The sequence below is a fragment of the Jaculus jaculus genome, chromosome 1 (genome assembly GCF_020740685.1).
Source record: "Jaculus jaculus isolate mJacJac1 chromosome 1, mJacJac1.mat.Y.cur, whole genome shotgun sequence".
NCBI classification, from domain to species: Eukaryota; Metazoa; Chordata; class Mammalia; order Rodentia; family Dipodidae; genus Jaculus; species Jaculus jaculus.
The window spans coordinates 130,988,949-131,008,639 of NC_059102.1; the positions used below are offsets into that span (position 1 = coordinate 130,988,949).

At 39.6% G+C, this 19,691-nt stretch overlaps 1 pseudogene; it reads right to left on the reverse strand.

Moving 5' to 3' along the window:
• Positions 1-5,580: 5,580 nt before the first annotated feature.
• On the reverse strand, positions 5,581-19,688 carry LOC101612778 (annotated as a pseudogene).
• Between the last annotated feature and the right edge of the window lie 3 nt (positions 19,689-19,691).

The following is a 19,691-nucleotide window of genomic DNA, read 5'->3' on the forward strand; positions in this document are numbered from 1 at the left end:
CCTGAATTCTAATGTTTGATCTTTTCATAGTGTCCTAGATATCTTGAAATTCCCCTTAATACCTTGCTATTAGCTTGTCTTTCTCTTTGTTGGGCTGTATTAGGTTTGCCATCTGGTCTTCTAGTTCAGATATTCTGTTCTCTCCTTCATCATTCTACTGGTGAGACTTTTCACAGAGTTTTTTATTTGATTGACTGTGTTCTTCAGAGTTAGAATTTTTGCTTGGTTTTTCCTCAGTATTTCTAATTTACCTATGTCTTGTAATTACCTCCTTATTTTATCAAGCTGGTTTTCTGTGTTCTCTTTCAGAAGTTTGTTTTCTTTTTAATTCCTTTGTTTTCTTCTTTGATTCATTTCATTTCTTCTTTGATTTCTTTGAGTATAGACACAATTATTTAAAAAAAAATATTTCAGGCATTTCATCTAAAACATTCTCATTGGTGATCATTTCTGATGGATTTATGATTTTTGGTGAGACTGTATTGTCTTGATTCTTTGTGTTTCTTATATTATAATGTAGTGATTTTTGCATTCTGAATTGATTTGATGCTTGGATTTTGTACTTACCTGCAGTGTTCTTAGATGTGGCAATCCACCTTTATATACTTTTAAGATATAAGTTTAATGTGCCAGGTGTAGCTCTTGTACCCCAATCCAGACACAGAAGTAATCCTAGGCATTGAGTTTGCTTGCTAATCAAGTATTCTAGGGGACTGGATGGAACAATTTACTGGCAAATTCTAAACTTCAACTGAGCAATGTACACATTCAATCAAAATTAGCACAGAGTATGCAATTGTGGGGATTAAAACAAACAGTCTTATAAAGCCCAAATCTGTAAGGGTGTGTGTTGTTCTACACCCTTAATATTGTCAGCTGGGAGGTAGAGATTTCTTTTCTGAATTGGGTTCCAGGTCAGCCTGGATCTGGATCAGACCCTGTCCCAATAATGACAAAGCAAAAGACAAAGGCCCTATAAATATGAAAGCATCAAAGGCAACGATTTTCAACCCCCAAATACAGATTATTTGAAAATGGTAAAGCCAACCAAGAATATACAACCCATAACCTGCCCTGACATGGAAAGAGAGATTAGCTCTTCCAATGCAGGCCTATATACCTGTTTTTTTTTTTTTTTTTTTTTTTTTTTTTTGTCAGTCAGCCCCTTTACGTTTTGGGGTGGCTTCCAACCTCACCAATGCTGAGTGCCCACCTCAATCCCTCTGTGTTGTGCTGTGCAGCTGGAGCTCTGATCTGCTGTGCTGCCACAGGGGTCTGAATGCTGGAGGCTTGAGGTTCTGGCGGTTGGGGGATGAGAGAGGGAAGATTCCTGGAGTTTCTCTAGCAGTCCCACCTGCATCCCTTTCAGTAGCTCCTTAGTTGATCTTCAGATTTCTTAACTTTGCAAGAAGGCTGATAAAGTTGAAAAAACCCCTTGTTTGGTCTCTGCTGCTGCTGTGGCTTGGTGTGCCTGGTGGGGCGGTGCTGTATGGGTGTGAGGGTCCCATGGATTGGTGGGCTGCAAGTGCCTCAGTGGGGTTCTGGCCATTTTCCTCCTTTCTGGTGGATCTCGGTCTCTCCAACTTCTCTGCTGTGTCTAAGAATAACCTGTATTCCTTCACTTTTCAGAAGAAGAGTGTATTTTGCTGTGGTTTTACCTAAGTCCATCCCTAGGCTGGTTGGCATGGCTCCTATGTTGCCATCTTACCTGGAAGTTCTCTATTTTCAGACTTTTGAGGAGCCTTCATACTGATTTCCATAGTGGCTGCACAAGTTTGCACTCCCACCTACAGTTGATGAGGTTCTCTCTTTCTCTTCCCTACACCCTCATCGGCATTCATTGGCATCTAATCTTTTTATTTTGGTTGTTGTTTTGTTTTGTTTTCTGATGTAGGGTCTAATTCTAGCCCAGGCAGACCTGGGATTCACTAAGTAGTCCTAGGCTGGGCCTGAACTCACAATAGGCATGTGCCACTTACACCTGGATTTGTCATTTTTTAAAATGTATTTATTTATGAAAAAGAGATAGAGTGAGAGGGAAAGAGAGAGAGAGAGGGAGAGAGAGAGAGAGAATGTCAGGGCCACTTGCCACTGTGAATACACTCCTGACACATTGTGGTTCTGGCTTTCTATGGGTACTGGGAAATTGAACCTGGTCCCACAGGCTTTGCAAACAGCAATCACTGAGCCATCTCTCCCGTTCTTCATTTGATTTTTTTAAAAAAACTTTTTAATTGACATCCATAAATATAAATAATATAACATGATCACAGTCCCCTCCCACCACACTCCCTTTTCACCCTCCCAAATCTTCTCTCCACAAATTCCTTCTTCTTTCCAAGCAGTCTGTCTTCTATTTTGATGCCATCTTTTATTCCTCCTATTTTTTAGGTCTTGTACATGTAGCTCAGCCACTGTGAGGTCATAAATATCAAAGGCATTTTGTGTTATTTGATTTTTAAAAAGTCTTTTTATTTATTTATTTATTTGACAGAGAAAGAGGAGGCAGATAGAGAGAAAGTGAGTGAGATAGAGGAAGAGAGAGAGAGAGAGGGAGAGAAAGAGAGAGAATGGGTGTGCCAGGGCCTCCGGCCACTGCAAACCAACTCCAGATGCATGTGTCCCCTTGTGCATCTGGCTAATGTGGGTCCTGGGGGATTGAACCAGGGTCCTTTGATTTGCAGCTAAGCCATCCCTCCAGCCCATGTTATTTTATTTATTTATTTATTTATTTGGTATTTTGAGGTAGGGTCTCACTGTAGCTCAGGTTGACCTGAAATTCACTATGTAGTCTCAGGGTATTCTCGAACTCTTGGTGATCCTCTTACCTCTGCCTCCGAGTGCTGGGAATAAAGGCATGCGTTATTTGATTTTTTGATGATGGCCATTCTTATTGGAATGAGACAGACTCTCAAAGTCATTTTAATTTGCATTTCCTTTCAGTGGTCATCCTTAAATCGAGGAATTATGGGTGATTCCCCTTTCTTGGTTTTTTATATTTTACATTATTACTATGTGGCACACATATTGTTCTGCAGTAGAGGCAAACACAACAAAGTAGAGTTTGAAAAACTAAAGAAGCTGGGCGTGGTGGTGCACGCCTTTAATCCCAGCACTTGGGAGGCAGAGGTAGGAGGATTGCCGTGAGTTCGAGGCCACCCTGAGATAGTAAATTCCAGGTCAACCTGGACTAGAGTGAAACCCTACCTCCATAAACAAAAACAAGACAAACAAGCAAACAAAAAAACCCTAAAGAATCAAAGTAGATAAGTAATCATTACACACTGTCAGAGCCTTTAGATATAGTTCCAGTTGGGTGATATGGTCCCATCTCCTGCTCTATTGGTACCTAGTTTCCTCTCTTGGAATTATTCTTGCTCTCTTAGACAGTTTAGAGGTAGCAAGGCCTCAGTCTGGATGAGAATCTGAATTATCCCCATTTTCCTCTTCCTAAAGGAGTCCTTATAGCTTTCATTTTGCTAGAGGTCAGAAGCATCAGCAGGGCATTCTCTTTTCTTATCTCTTATCTTTCCTAAAGGAGCCCATGCTTCCTAAAAGAGATAATAACCCACTTCCAAAAGGATAGTTCCCTTTTCTGGAGATTATTCACTCTTTCCCTGAAAACCTGATCCCCCTACCTAGAAACCTGCCATTGAGGCGAGACTGTTCAGTTCAGCCCCCATCGATAGGTGGGGTTCCCCATTTCTGGGAACTCTGTTCCTGCCTCCTCTTGGGCAGGAGCTCTGTCTTCTTTTCTTCTCTTAAACCCTATGAGCTCGATAATAACATTTTTCTAAACTTATCCCTCTATGGTCTGTGAATGTCATTCTTTGAATTCATAAGAATCTGGAGGCCACTAATTCAGTGGAAGCTTTGTGTGACTATGAGCCCAACCAAACAATGAAAAAGTCTCTGTCACTCTCAAAAACACCTCCGAATTCTCGTATTATTACTCTCACCCAAAAAGTGGGTTTTCTTGTCAACTCTCTTCATGGGGAAGTTTAAGATGAGAACAAGCTACTTCCAAAACTTGAGTACTCTGAGGCTCAGAGCACTAGATCTCTCTAGCTTCTTTTCACTTGGTGGGACCTCTAAATTAAAGATTGAGTTGTTAACTGGATTTTACCCTTGATTCCAATTGCTGTCAAACATCATGACTTTGTTCATTCCCACCCTCTGGTTTGAATTGTTTGGGAAGTTATCAAGAAAACTCATCAAGAAAAAGTTAGCTTGGAAAATTTCATATGACTTTTCTCCTGACCCCATGCCGATAACCTTAATTCTTGCAACATTTACTTTGGAAAGCTTGCATTGTTCTGTTGATCATGGTGACACATGCCTATAATTCTAGCACTCATGAGGCTGAAGCAGGAAGACCACAAGTATGAAGGCAATCTGAGCTCTATACCACGTTTCAGGCAGCCTTGGCAATTGAGAAAACCCTGTCTCAGAAAACCCAAACAGCAACAACAACAAAAAGAAAATGAACAAAAACCATAACCTGGGCTGGAGAGATGGCTTAGTGATTAAGGTGCTTGCTTGTGAAGTCTAAGGACCCAGATTCAAATCCCCAGGACCCACGTAAACCAGAAGTACAAGGTGGTGCATGCATCTGGAGTTTGTTTGCAGTGGCTAGAGGCCCTGGAATGCCCATTTTTTTCTCTCTCTTTCTTTCTTGCTCACTCTCTCTATCTGCCTCCTCTCAAGTAAATAAATGAATAAAATATTAAAAAAACACAAAACCTTGCATTTCTAAATTCTTTCTCTGCCTCCTTTTCAAAAGATTTAAAAAACAAACAAACAAACAAACCTCCTTCCACTTTTAAAAAACAACCTAGGCATGTCTTTTTCAAGAACCTGGGAATTGTCTTTTTTGAAATGCAATGGTCAAGAAAGTGATACATATATCTCTCAGGCTCCAAGACAGGGTGGACCCTAAATTTCTTGGATAATGTTTTGTTCTAAGTTGAAAAACAACCTCTTGTCATAAAGATTTGAGTTTAGCCAGGCATGGTGGCACATGCCTTTAATCCCAGCATTTGGGAGGCAGAGGTAGGAGAATCACTGTGAGTTCGAGGTCACCCTGAGACCTCATAGTTCCAGGACAGCCTGAGCTAGAGTAAAACCCTACCTTGAAAGCCAGAGGAAAATAAAAAAACAAAAAAATGATTTGAGTTTAGTTTTAATTTTGGTAAAACCTACTAGTGGACATAGAGCCATTTGGACATATGTTCTTCCTTTCAACCCAGTACTTTAAAATCCTCCTAATGCTGGTTCAGTGGACTCAAGTTAGACTCCATTGTTATTCAAGGTCATCAAAAGACCCTGAATGATGCCTTTCTTATTGGTTTAAATTTGCCTGCATTTTTGCCTTGAAGCTCATAGGTGTTGCTGGCTCCCCTCTCTCTCCAAGCTGGGGCTCTATGCTTGATCAGTTGGTTCTAGTTCAATATTGCCAACAGGCACTTTTCCACTGGTTAAAACTGTGATGGCAGGCATCTGTTCTGCCTTGAGTTTGAATTCTCTAAAAGAAAAAAAAAGTTGTAATAGAAGAGCCTGGACTTCTACTCTACAGAAGTGTCATTTACAGAGTAGAGTGTTTCGCAAGCTAAACAGTCTCCACAAAGCTCCTTTCATGTCTTTGTTCCTTAAACTGTAGATAAAAGGAATTAACATAGGTGTGGCCATCGTGTATACAATGGATGCCACCATCCCAGTGTTTTCAGAGTAGGAGGCTGAAGGCTGGAAATATACCAAAAAGACAGTATAGAAGAGACAACTGTTAGGTGAGACCCACAGGTAGAGAAGATCTTGTGCTTTCCCCCACTAGAGGGGATCATAAGGATGGTGTGCATGATGTGTGCATAAGAGACCAGGACACAGCTGAGTGGACAACACCTGAGAGGGCTGCTTCAGTGAACATCATAAGCTGAAAGGTGTGAATATCTAAACAGGCAAGTTTGAGAAGTGAGAGGTCACAGAAAAAGTATGGGATGGAATGGGAGTCGCAGAAGGACAGTTGAGCCATTTGTAGCATTAGTGAAAAGGCCAGGAAGTTGGAAAAGAGCCAGGATGTGACCACCAGCAGCATACATCGTTGGGGACACATGGTTGTGTTATAGCGTAAAGGAAGCAGATGGCTACATAGCGATCATATGCCATCACAGCCAGCAGGAAGTCATCCAGGAGAGCCATGCCATGAAGAAATACATCTGCACAAGGCACCCAGTATAGGAGATGGTGTGGTGCTGAGTTTGGATGTTGGCCAGCACCTTGGGAACAAGTGAAGCAGGTGTCTATGAAGGACAGGTTATCCAGGAAGAAGTACATGGGTATGTGGAGGTGCTGGTCAGAGCCAAGGGCAAAGATGATCAGTAGATTCCAGGGACATGCCCAGAAAGATCCTGAATAGGAGAGTCTGCTCTGAGTGCTCAGCAAAACCCAGGAGCAGGAAATCTGAGATGATGGTTTGGTTTCTACTTTCTTTCTGAGGCAGAGAAATCAACAGGTAGTTGCTATAGCTTTGAAACGTACAGATGCCAAGGACTTTGAGTTTTCTGTTTCTGAGGAAACTGAGTGATAATGACTTGTTGCTATAACTTTCTATTTGCAAACATGTACGAATATAAGGCATGTGGAATATCAGCATGATGCATTGGCACAGGGATGTAATGTGATTTCCTCATTATGATTTTATGGGATTTTTTTTTTCCTGTAGGTTGTCTGAGTGAGACCGAATAGGGATGCTCTTCAAAACACTTCTTCAGCTTTGGTTCTTTCATAAAAGCCCTTGGGATAAGTTTCAACCTTGGTGTGTTTCTCAGCTCTGTGCCTTGCTTGTGTTTTAAATTTTGGCAAATCTATCTGCCTCCTCTCTTTGTGTAAATATATAGTAATTTGATCATATACGTCTCCCCTTATCCTGTCTTGTCCCCGTCCCACTGCCACTGAACCCTTTCTTCTTCCTCCCACATATTAGTAGATCAGTCATTGAAGAGAATGACTCCCTCTCCCCCAGCAAGCATGGGCTCAGGTGTTCAGGGAAGGGTAGAGGACTCAAAGGTCCCTTTTCTATTCATGACAGAAAGGTGACTGTCCCTATTTTGTGCAGGGCTTGTGCAGGTCACCACTGCTGCTATGAGTTCATGAATGTAGTGGCCATGTCATGTACAGGTGAGCTGGAGTTTATTACTGATCCTGGAGCATGCTGGCTTTTTCTTTTTCTCACAATGCTCCAGTCTCTGCTGCCCACAGGACTGGGACTACAGATGTGGATGGCCATGCCCAGCTGTTTATATGAGTCCTGGGGCTTGAACTGGAGCTATGCCTCAGGTTTCTTGAGGCCCTCATGCTTGCACAGGACGTGCTCTTAACCTTGGAGTCTTTTTTCTCTTTTTCTGTTTTTGAGGTAGGGTCTCACCCTAGCTCAGGCTGACCTGGAATTCACTAAGGAGTCTCAGGGTGGCCTCGAATTCACTATGATCCTCCTACCTCTGCTTCCAGAGTGCTGGGATTAAAGGCGTGCACCACCATGCCTGGCTCTCTAGTCCTTTTATGTTCATTACACCCCATTCCCCAGTGTTAGTTTTTGGAACTTCTAATCTCCTTTAAGCCTTGCTTTTCTTACCTATAAACTATAGATATTAAGCCTACATGAGACAGATCAAGTTGACAGCATCTTAACCATCACAGTATTCATGACCTCACAGTGGCTAAATGTCCTTATGTAAGACCTGTATAGTAAGGGGGAAAATGACATCAAAATGGGAAAGAGACTAGTTGGAAAGAAGAAGGGATTCAGTGGAGATGGGATTTGGGAGGGGATAAAAGGAAAGGTGGAAGGAGGGGATTATGATCAGGATACATCACCTATATGTGAGGAAGTTGACAATAAAAAGTTGAAAAATGAAAGGCTGGGCATGGTGGTACACACCTTTAATCCCAGCACTCAGAAGGTAGAAGTAGGAGGATCACTACTGTGAGTTTGGGGCCAGGTAGTGAATTCCAGTTCAGCCTGGGTTAGAGTGGGACCCTACCTTAAAAACACACACACACACACAAATTAAAAAAGAAATGGAATAGAGAAAGATTTATTACCTACAGCAGGGAAGTTGTATGGTAGTTATTTCCAAAGCAATGTCCTATAGATGTGTTTTCCACTTTAATTTATCATCTTTACCCTTGTTAGGGTTCTATTTATATCTGCTTTAGAAATCCTTCCTATCCTGAGTTCAGGAAGATGGTTTCCTATAATTTCTTTAAAAACTACACACACACACACACACACACACACACACACACACACACACACACACATGTTTAAGCAGACACTTTGTATGGACACATCATGTGTTCATTGGCACCATCATTTCCCCTTTTCCTTGCCATCATTCCACTGAGGGCCCTCCTCAGTGGAATTGCTGGTATTTACCATGGGATTGTAGGTTATGAGTTGTTACAGCAGTAGTCAGTAATTGTTGGAGGGGGCAATGCCTCTGGATATTCCCTCCCATGCTGTGGCTCTTGCAATCTTTCCATCCCCTCTTCCACAGAATTCCCTGAACCTTGGTGGGTGTATTTTAAATCCGCTTTAGTGTTGTACTCTCTGCAACTTCTGGATTTCTCCTTTGGTACATTTTGAGTATCCTTAGCGTCTATTGCCATCACTGTGGTGCAGGTTATCAGGCTGTTTGTGGAAGCAGCACTCTTGCTCATCTTGCCAATTCCTCTGTGGTTTTACCTAGCCCTGGCTGACATGCAAGGGGTGGCTCATCTCTTGACAGGGAGTCAGTTATCTTTTATGTCTTGTTGGTAGATTTTAATTGTCCTCTCTTCTTGCTGCCTTTTATAAAAGAAAAACATATTCTCCAACAGAAAGTGAGATTAACATGTGTTAAAGGGAATAAGCATTGGTAATTTAGAAAGATTGTAATGTGTGTAGCTTCTCTTTTGGCCAAAGATTAGTGGGAACTTCTCATTGGAGTCCATGATCTCAGTCTCCATAGGATCCTGACTTGGTTCTTAGTTCCAGCTATGGGCTCGTTTCCAAGTGATCAGATCTCTTAGCCAATCAGAGAGCCATTGCTTACCCACCTAGACTGGGTACTATTATTGCATAGGTGTGTACACCTTGTCAGGTTGGTTGTTTCATATAGAAGTGTCACCTGCTTGTTAGCAATATTGTTGGCCATTTTCCCCCAGTAGGTCATGTAGCACTTTCCAGCATTATACAGGCTAACTATCTGAGAACTGGCTTCCATCCAAATTCCAGCCATATCCCCTGACGTTTTGTGTTGGTAGCATGTGACACTTTTAGCATAGGGTCTTACATTTTACCTTAGGTGGGAATTTTTTTTAATAGTTTTGCTTTTAATAATTAGTTCTGGAACTCAGGTACTGGAATTAATATATTTTTGTGGTAGTGGGGATCAGACCAAGGCCCCACATGTGGTAGGCAATTGCTCTATCTCTGAGCCACACTGAGGTATGAGACTGATCTTGATGAATAGTGTGATGTAGACATAGTCTGTATATTATTAATTATTTTATATATTACCTCAAGTTATATAATTATAAATTCTAATCATGTATCTATAAACTTTTATGGAATACATGATTATATAAAAATATCACCTGTATTTCTTTGCAGTACTGACATCTTTTATCCATTTACTTATTTTTCTTGTTTCAGTGGCTATAAATCCAAGGAAAATGTGACACAGTTATAATGGTTATTTTTTTTATCATTTAGACAGAGATGATTTAAAAGTCTCTTCCTACGTAAAATATATGGTATATGTTTGGTTAAAAAGGTAAAAGTTTTGCCAGGTGTGGTGGCACACACCTTTAATCTTAGCTCTTGGGAGGCAGAGGTAGAAGGACTGCCATGAGTTTGAGGTCACTCTGAGACTACATAGTGAATTTCAGGCCAGTCTGGGCTAGAGCAAGACCCTACCTCAAAAACAAGCAAACAAACAAACAAACAAACAAAAAACAACGACAACAAAAAAGGGCTGGAGAGATAGCTTAGTGGTTAAGGCACATGACTGTGAAGACTAAAGACTCATGTTTGACTCTCCAGGTCCCATGTAAGCCAGATGCACAAGGTGATGCCATCACGCAAGTTCACGCATGTGCACACAATGGCACACACATTCAATTTCAGTAGCTGGAGGCCCTGACATGCCGATTTTTCTCTATCTCTCTCTTGCTCTCTCTGTGATTAAAAAATAAATAAATAAATAAATAAAGGCGGTCTGTTGGGCTTGCCTCAAAAAAAAAAAAAAAAAAAAAAAGAACAGGTAAATTTTTCAGCTTAAGGATGCTTTCTGATTTCCTATATGGCCAAGAAGTCATTTTATGAACAGAATTTGAGTTGAATCATTTATTCTTTGCATCTATTGAGATAATGTTACTCTTTTACCCCATTTCTATTAGCATATTGACTCACTCTAACTTTGGAGTCTTTAATCAATCTTGGAAAACTCATCTTAATCGTGGATGATAGCCCCATGCTGGTACTGGGGGATACAAGTCAGTGCCCACTAAGAAAATGAGGAAAAGATAACTAATATGCAAGATTTAGAGAGGAGGGCGGGGGATAGGGGGAGAGAGAGGGTGGGAAGATGTAGAAGATGTAGGTTAGACTTGATCCTACACTCTCCAGTGTCTTGTGGCTCAGGTGTTTCCTGTAAGGGTCTGGTGAAGGTTCAGCCATTTGGTCTGCCTTTTAGGAAGTAGAATTTTATGGTACCATTGCCATTTGGATCTAGATTAGTGTTTCCCACCCTTTCGATGCCCTCCCCTCCCTCCCCATCCATACTAGTGTCTAATCCATGAGATGTTTGCTGGGTATGTAAGGTATCTTGGGTAGATTCAGGTTAGGTGCTATAGATGAGTGAGACTATGTGGCTTTTTTTTTTTTTTTTTCTGTGATTGGGTAAGTTCACTGAGAATGATCTGCTCTAGATTCAACCATTTTTCCTCAAATTTCTTTGTGTCATTTTTTTCTTACTGCTGTATAGAATTCCATTGTGTAGATATACCACATCTTAGTTATCCATTCTTCTAGTGATGGACATCTGGGTCGATTCCAGCTCTTAGCAATTACGAATTGGGCTGCTACAAACATGGTTGAGCAAATCTCTCTAGCCTGTGGTTTGAAGGTTTTAGGGTAGATGCCCAGTAAAGGAATAACTGGGTCTGCTGGTATCTCTATAGTCAGCTTTTTCAGGAGTCTGCAGATTGCTTTCCAAAGTGGTTGTACCATCCTACATTCTCACCAACAGTGGATGAGTGTTCCTGCTTCTCCACATCCTCGCCAGCATTTATTTTCGTTTGATTTTTTGATGTTTGTTATCATTATTGGGGTAAGGTGGAATCTCATAGTTGTTTTAATTTGCATTTCTCTGATGATTAGGAATGATGAACATTTTCTTATGTGTGTGTTTGCCACTTGTATTTCTTCCTCTGTGAACTGCCTATTCATTTCTTTGCCCCATTTTGTGAGTGGGGTGTTTGGCTTCTTACTGTTTAGAGTTTTGAGTTCTTTGTAGATCCTAGAGATTAGGCCTCTATCAGTTAGATAACCCACAAATATTTTCTCCCATTCTGTGGGTAATCTATTGGCTTTGCTTATTGCATGCTTGTCTGTAAAGAAACTCTTCAGCTTCATATGATCCCATTGGTTGAGTGACTGTTTAAGTTTGTGAGCTACTGGGGTTTTGTTCAGGAAGTCTTTTGCCATTCCTATATCATGGAAAGTACTTCCTAAATTTTCTTCGAGTACTATTTGAGTTTCTGGTCTTATATTGAGGTCTTTGATCCATTTGGATTTGAGTGTAGTGCATGGTGAAATGTGTGGATCAAGTTTCAGTTTCCTGCATGTGGTTATCCAGTTTGTCCAGCACCATTTGTTGAAGATGCTGTCTTTTTTCCAGCCTATATTGTTTGGGCCTTTGTCGAATATCAAGTAGTAGATGACATATATATTCTTCATTGTTATAATTGGATTGTTAATACTTTACTTGGACTGCTGACTTTGTACCAATAAATAAGTTCGTCTGTTTTACTTTCTTTTTTAACCATTTCTTACTAGCATTTGGTTATCAAGTTGATGCTAATAAAGGCACCAGTTTTTCTTCTTTTTTCTTTTTTTCCGAGGTAAGGTCTCATTCTAGCTCAGGCTGACTTGGAATTCACTATGTAGTCTGAGGGTGCCCTCAAACTCATGGTGATCCTCATACCTTGCCTCCTGAGTGCTGAGATTAAAGGCATGTGCCACCATGCTTGGCTTCTTTTTTATTTAATTTTAATTTTAATTTTTTTATTAATTAGTTTTGTATTCAGCAAATAAAGTCAGTTTGGTACCATTATTAGGCTCATCCGTGACCTACTCCCTCCCCTTGGCCCCTCCTTGTTGAGGTATATGGGTCATGCATTCTGGAGTTAGCCCACAGCTATGGGTAGGATAAATGTCTGCATATCATGACCCAACATGTGGCTCTGACATTCTTTCCACTCCCTTTTCCACAAAATTTCCCTGAGCCATGCTGGGTTCATTTTTAGTCTGCTTCAGTGATGAGGTGTTGGGGGCCTCTGGGTCTCTGGATCTCTGATTTGGTAGGAGTTGATTTTTCTGTGTTGATCTCCTTCACCTTTGTTCTGGTACCTGGTTCACCAAGAAAACAGCATCCTTGCTTGTTTTACCAATTGTTCTTAGTTTCAGCCAGAGCCCTTTTGAGGTATGATGGGGTGGCTTTCTCCTTAGGATCTACATCTATCTGAAAAAGAGAAGCAGATTCTCCAATGGAGAGTATGTTAGCACCAGAGAAATGAGATAACTTACTTTTTTTTTTTAATAGAGAATTTAATAGGTGTAGGCCCTCTTGTAGCCCATGATTGATGTTAGCTTGATAGTGGAGAGTGGGCTTATGTTTGGCTATGGTTCTGACTTGTTTCCCAGCTCAAGCTATGGGTCCAGTACCACTGAGCGGATCAATTAGCCAATCTAGAGCAGTTGGTTCCCCACCATGGCTGTGTGCCACTATTGCACTTGTGTGGGTATCACGACAGGTTATTTGCTGCTACGTAGGTTAGACCATGAGTTGCTTGGACAGATATTGGTCATTTCCCCCAGTCACCCATGTAGTACCTTCTGGCACTAGATGGGGCTGACTGTCTGGGGGCTGACTCGCTTCCAGCTTCCAGCCAGATACAGAGAAAGAAATAAGGGACATGGTCCCATTTTCAATAGCAACAACAACAAAAATACCTTGAATAACGTTAACTAAGGAAGTGTAAGATCTATACAACAAAAACATAAAAACACTCAAAAAAGAAATTGAGGAGGACTTGAGAAAATGGAAAGGCCTCCTATTTTATTTTATTTTTTTGAGGTAGGGTCTTGCTCTAGTTCAGGATGACCTGAAATTCACTATGTAGTCTCAGTCTAGCCTCAAACTCACACATAGCGATCCTCCTATCTCTGCCTCCTGAGTGCTGAGATTAAAGGTGTGCACCACCATGCCTGGTTAAGGCACCAGTTTTTAATTAGATTCAACTTATATAAAAATGCTTTATACCATGGTTATAGAACTTTATAAATGCTTGTCAGTTTCAGTGTTTATATCATCAGGGACCAGTTATAAACAGTTGGGACACCAGCAGTGATATGTGTAGACCATATGTGTGAATAATATTGCTTTAAATATGAATATTGGCACTTACTTTAAATTTCACACCTTTTTTGCTGGCTTCTAAAGTTTCAGGTCCTGGTAAGCTGAGATGAGGGGAGATCCCATCCCCAACACTACTTCCACATGGGCTCTCTACCCCCTCTTGCCTTACATATGGCAGGAGCTCTCTATACTTCCTTCTCTTAGTCTAATAAAGTCTCTCTAAACCTTAAAAAGTAGCACATCTGTATCCTAGATGATTTCTCTGACCTTTATATTTACTGTTGAATATGACTGATCTCTTTAGCAACTGACTATACCAGTTCTGTAGAAATCTGTCCTTATTAATGATTCTTTTCCCCCCATCACCCCCATCTAATCCATCATTTTTATCCTATTAAACTGTTTTATGTCTTCATGGTTCATACTTTAGTACAAAACTCTTATCATGCCAGGTCAAACTCCACATAGCTGACTGCAAGTATGATTTTCCTCCAAAGGTCAGTCTGTTTATAAATGTTTCCATGTTTTCTTGGCTGGATAGTGTATAAGAGTCATACTTTCAAAGGGTTAAGAGGTGTTTGCAGAACATCAGGGAGGTTTCTGCAGCTCCGGCTGTATAAATGAAAAGGAAGAAGGTACTGATTGGAGGGAGCACCAGGAGCTAAGCAGAGGCTGGAGGATGCTTTGGAAGTTCTGAGGGAGAAAGGATGCTATGGACTTCCTTTTCTAACCGAAAGCAGCACGCCTCCTTTAGGCCCGTAATGAAACCAGATTGTAGCCTTTCATTAAGATGGCCTTAAGTCTTTTGCAACTTATTAATTGCAATGTTTGTTCTTTCAGTGTTTACTTTTTTGAGTTCTTTATATTCTTGGCTATTATTCTGCCTTTGGAGGATTAGATGACAAGCATTTTGTCACATTCTGTATGTGGTGTTTTTACTCTTGTTTCCTTTGATGTAAAGGTTTTAATTTGATGCAGTGCCATCGGTCAATTATTATTTTCTGATCTTATTATCTCTGGAGTGTTCCCCATAGTCATTGGCTATACATGTATCTTTATGCAGATGTCCTGAAGGTTCTTTGATACTTTTCTCTAGAAGTTTCAGCTTCATGTCTTGTGTTACAGGCTAGATTCACTTTGAGTTGCTTTTTGTACGGGGATGAGGTAGTTAAATTTCAGCCTTTTGTACCACTGATTAGAGAGTTCCCTCCCATAATATAAATTCTTGAATCCTTTCTTGAAAAATCAGACAGTTGTATGGTTTTCTTTCTTGGTTATCTCATTCTATATTTATGCTGCTCTTCTTATTGTGTCTATTTGTTTTGTACAATTTACAGGCACTAATAAGGAAACAATTTCATAATTTAGAAGTAACTTGTTTTTTAATTGTCTTTTGTTTTTGTTTTGAGACAGGGTCTTATTATGTAGCCCAAATTGACCCTGAACTCTTGATCCTTCTGTCTCAATCCCTTAAGTGTAGAGATTAACAGTATGTGCCAAGACACCTAGCAGAACACACTGGTTTAGTCATTTTGAATTTTCTTTGAGAAAAGAGTTTTGGACACTTCTACAACTTTAAAAAAATCCTAAATCTAAAGGCATGTATGTGGTACTACGCCCAGCTGTAGCTCCCTATTTTGCAGCTATAACTCTTCATTCTAGTATTTACATGTAAAGTTATAAATTTCCAGTAATGCTTTGTGTTTTTCTTTATTCAGATGAAAACATTTTCTAATAATCATTATGATTTCCTTTCTCACCCCTAGATTATTCCTACTGAGGTCCTAAATCCCAAATATATGGGTAATCTTAGTTATAATTTTGTTATGATTTTTAGCTTAACTGCATGTGGTCTATATGACTGACCTTTTATCATTTATTGAGATTTGTTTAGTGACTCAGTAAGTGGACAAAGATTGCAATTTCCTTTTTGAGTTCTAACAAATGATGTATTCATTATTGTATATATGTCCATTAGGTTAATATTGCTGCTGGGTGTGGTGGTGCATGCCTTTAATACCAGCATTTTGGAGGCAAAGGTAGGAGAATCACTGTGAGATTGAGGCTTGCCTGAGACTGCATAGTGAATTCCAGGTCAGCCTGTGGCAGAATGAGACCCTACCTTGAAAAAGAAGAAAGAGGAAGAGGAGGAAGAGGAAGAGAAGGAGGAAGAAGGAGAAGAAAGAGTATTTCCCTTGATAGGCTAGAGAGATTGCTCAGTGATTAAGGTGCTTGTCTGCAAATGGGCTGGGTTTGATTCCCAAGTGTCCATGTAAAGCCACAAAGTGGCACATATATCTGGAGTTTGTTTGCAGCAGCTGGAGGACATGGAATGCCCATTCTCTGTATCTTTCTTCTCTCTATCTCTCTGCTTGCAAATAAACATTTAAAAATATTGCCAATTGTACTTTTCAAATATTCTATATTGTTGCTGAATTTAGAATAACCTACTTATCCAGTGAATTACAAGTGTGTTAAAAAATCTCTTATTAAGAACAGATTTGCCTGTTTCTCCTTGTTGTTCTACTCATTTTATTACTGTATGCTTATAAAAACAATTAAAATTGTTATATTTTCCTATAAAAGAAAGGGTTAATTATTTCAAAATAAACCTTATATTTGTAATAATCTCCTTAAGTTTATTTATTTGATAACAGCAGATTGATCCCTCCAAATTTAAGACATTATTTTCAGTTCTTGCATTTTCAACCACTCTATATTTTTATGTATGTTGAATAAACATTTTATTCAAGAAGTATTTATTAAAGTATCCAGAAAATCATTAAAATCACATGTTTTTAGTGTAATAGATTTTCTGAAAGTAAACACACTCATATCACCAGCCCCCAGATCATTACACAGAACAGGCTCACCAACACAGAATCCCTCTGGAGGTCCCTGTTCAGAGATAGCATTTATAAAGGTTGACAAATCTATTGTACAATATGCATATGACTAATTTACAGACAGTTACAGGGACATATTGAGAAAGGACCAATTTAACTGTATGATTTCATTCTAAGGTAATATCTGCTGCTGTTGAAAACAATATATTTTACTAGGAAATCAAAAACCATGCTGATTATTTGTAGGAAGCTTGTATGGAGAAGGATTTTGTAGTCATAAACTCAGGAAAAACATTGCATGGAAGACTATTGATTTGATAATATACAAAATTAAAAATGACCTAACATGCAAAAAAATCACAAAAGTGGGAGGAAAAAAGAGAGGATAATGAGGAGGGAAGAAAAAAAAAATACCCCATGTTTTCTCTATGAGACCAAAGAGGGATTATTTGGAGGAAGAAGTAGATTATCATCAGGAATCAAGGGTGATAGGGGAGGGGTAATGGAGTTGAATATGAGCAAGGTACAGTGATCTATGTATGAAGAAGTCATAATGAAACCCACCATTTTGTATGCTAGATAAAAAGATTAATAACTCCCTGCCCACAAAGAATACTTGGTAACTGAGGCATTTAGATAACAAAACCAGATATCTACTGATGATATTGTTAATGTAAAAGGGCTTGTAAAATTCAGCAAAAGTCTCCAATAAGGTAATGGGAAGATGACACAAACTAACAGTAACAGAAATGAAAAAAAAATTGTGTGTTAGCATAGCAAATTGGTCCCCTTGCTACTAACTAAATAATGAAAAGGAGATGCCATTTTTAGTATCATATTATTATATTATATAGTCAGTTATTATATACATGATATTGTAGTTATAACCATGTGGAAAGTATGAGCATCGAAGTCTTAGAGGATTCAGATAAAAAGCATATATGTATATCACATGTGCTTCTTGTAGCCCTTTGCATTCCTTCGCTGAGGGCATATTGTAATTCAGATATTGACTCAAGAAGTTTTAAACATCTTGTTCTGTGTTTAAATAGAGAGAAAAAAGTGACCTAGGCTGGGCATGGTGGCACACGCCTTTCATCCCAGCACTTGGGAGGCAGAGGTAGGAGGATCACCATGAGTTTGAGGCCACCCTGAGACTACAAAGTAAATTCTAGGTCAGCCTGGACTAGAGTACGACCCTACCTCAAAAAAAAAAAAAAAAAAATCCAGAAAAAGAAAAAGAAAAAACTGACCTAATACTATGTACAGGGTTTTTATATGGTCCACAGTGAGCCAAGAAGATACATTAGAGTGAAAATTGGGAGCATTGGCTATTTCAATATCCTTTCTTGCTTCCACATCAGAGCCTCTAAGAGAAATTGGTGTATGCATGTGGGTGTGGGTGTGCGTGCGCATGCACGTGCACATGTATTTGTGTACTAATTATCTTCTCATTGCTCATTGGGACAAAAATACTTGACAAAAATCTGTTTAAGGGAAGAAGGGCTTATTTCAACTTACAGTTCTAGGTCACAGTCCATCATGGTCAGAGAAGGCATGGTCACAGGAGCTGGAGGCAGCTGGTCACATTTAGCTCATGGTAAGGAAGCAGGGAGTGATGAATGCTGATGCTCAGCCAGCCCTTTACTTTTTACGCAGTCTAGGACCCCAGCTGATGAAATGGTTTTGCCCATAGTTAAGGAATGTCAGAAGCTAACCTAATCTTGACAATCCCTCATAGGTTATTCCAGGTCCTGTCAAGTTGACAATCAAAATAAATCACCATCCTTTGTAACATAGATTTTGGCTTTATTTCAAAACAAATACTGGAAGGGTTAAAAAATGTTCTACTTAAACACACTGCTTTTGTTTGTTTTTGTTTATCAAGGCAGGGTTGCACTCTAGCCCAGGCTGGCCTGGAATTCACTATGTACTCTCAGGGTGGCCTCAAACTCATGGCAATCCTCCCACTTCTGCCTCATGAGTGCTGGGATTAAAGGCATGTGCCACAATGCCTGGCTTAAACATATTACTTTTGAATACATTAAAGATAACAGACCAAAATAAGAATTGTTTTCAAAGACTTTCAATGTATTATTAGGTCATATCTTATAAAACCTCAGTCATCTGACAACAGTGTTATATTAATCTAAGGAAATCTTAGACAAAAAAATCAGGAAAAAAGCTGGGTGTGGTGGCACACACCTTTAAGCCCAGCACTTGGGAGGCAGAGTTAGGAGGATCGCCTAGAGTTCGAGGCCACCCTGAGAATACATAGTGAATTACAGGTCAGCCTGGGTTAGAGTGATACCCTACCTAGCAAAACCAAAAAAAAAAAAAAAAAAATCAGGAAAAAGTATTTATGATTTTGTCCATAGTATTTATCAACAATGTAAAATACCAAAGTGATGAGAACAAGACAAGAGATAAATTATGTAAAGTTTCAATGTTTTTAAATTGTGGGATTGTAACTATTGTCTTTTCTTTTGTCTATGTTTCTAAATTTTACAAAGTTACTATTACGATATGTGTTATAGGCAGTAAAATAAACCTGTGCATAACAACTAAGGAATCAAGGACTTGTTTTCATAACTAATAAACTCTGTTTTAACATCTTTATCCACATCCCAGGATTTGAATCAGTTTGATGATCTGTCTATGCCTACTGCCTTATTTAACAATTAGTCTTGCTCTCTTAGTTTCAGCAAATAGCATGTCTTCTTGGTTCAGTTTTCTCCATGTAGATGCTAAATTCTTTCAGACAGCCACTACCAAAGCTGGGCTTGGAAATGGTCCTTAAAGCTCAGAGCCCTTGAGCCTTCTCCAGTTTTGTCTGCATTTCTTTGTCTTTTGAGAGAACAAGCCTTAGTTATAGATGAGCTGTAATCTGACCTTCTTTTTAGAAATGAAGTTTTGTCAGATTTCTCTCTCAGTGGTTCTGACCCTCTCCCTGGGCACCTGAACTCTCTAACTGGGTCACTCTGAAGGCATATCTCGCTACTCTTTCTCCTCAAGATGCAGCTCTACGCTTGGACAGCTTGTCTTGTTCCAGCTCTTCTATGTCAGTCATGCTTAGTCTGTTAAACCTTTTTGTCAGTTGAGCATCCATTATGTCTTTGAAGTCTTCAGAAATATTAACAGAGGAGTGCAATGTAGAAGGCATTTT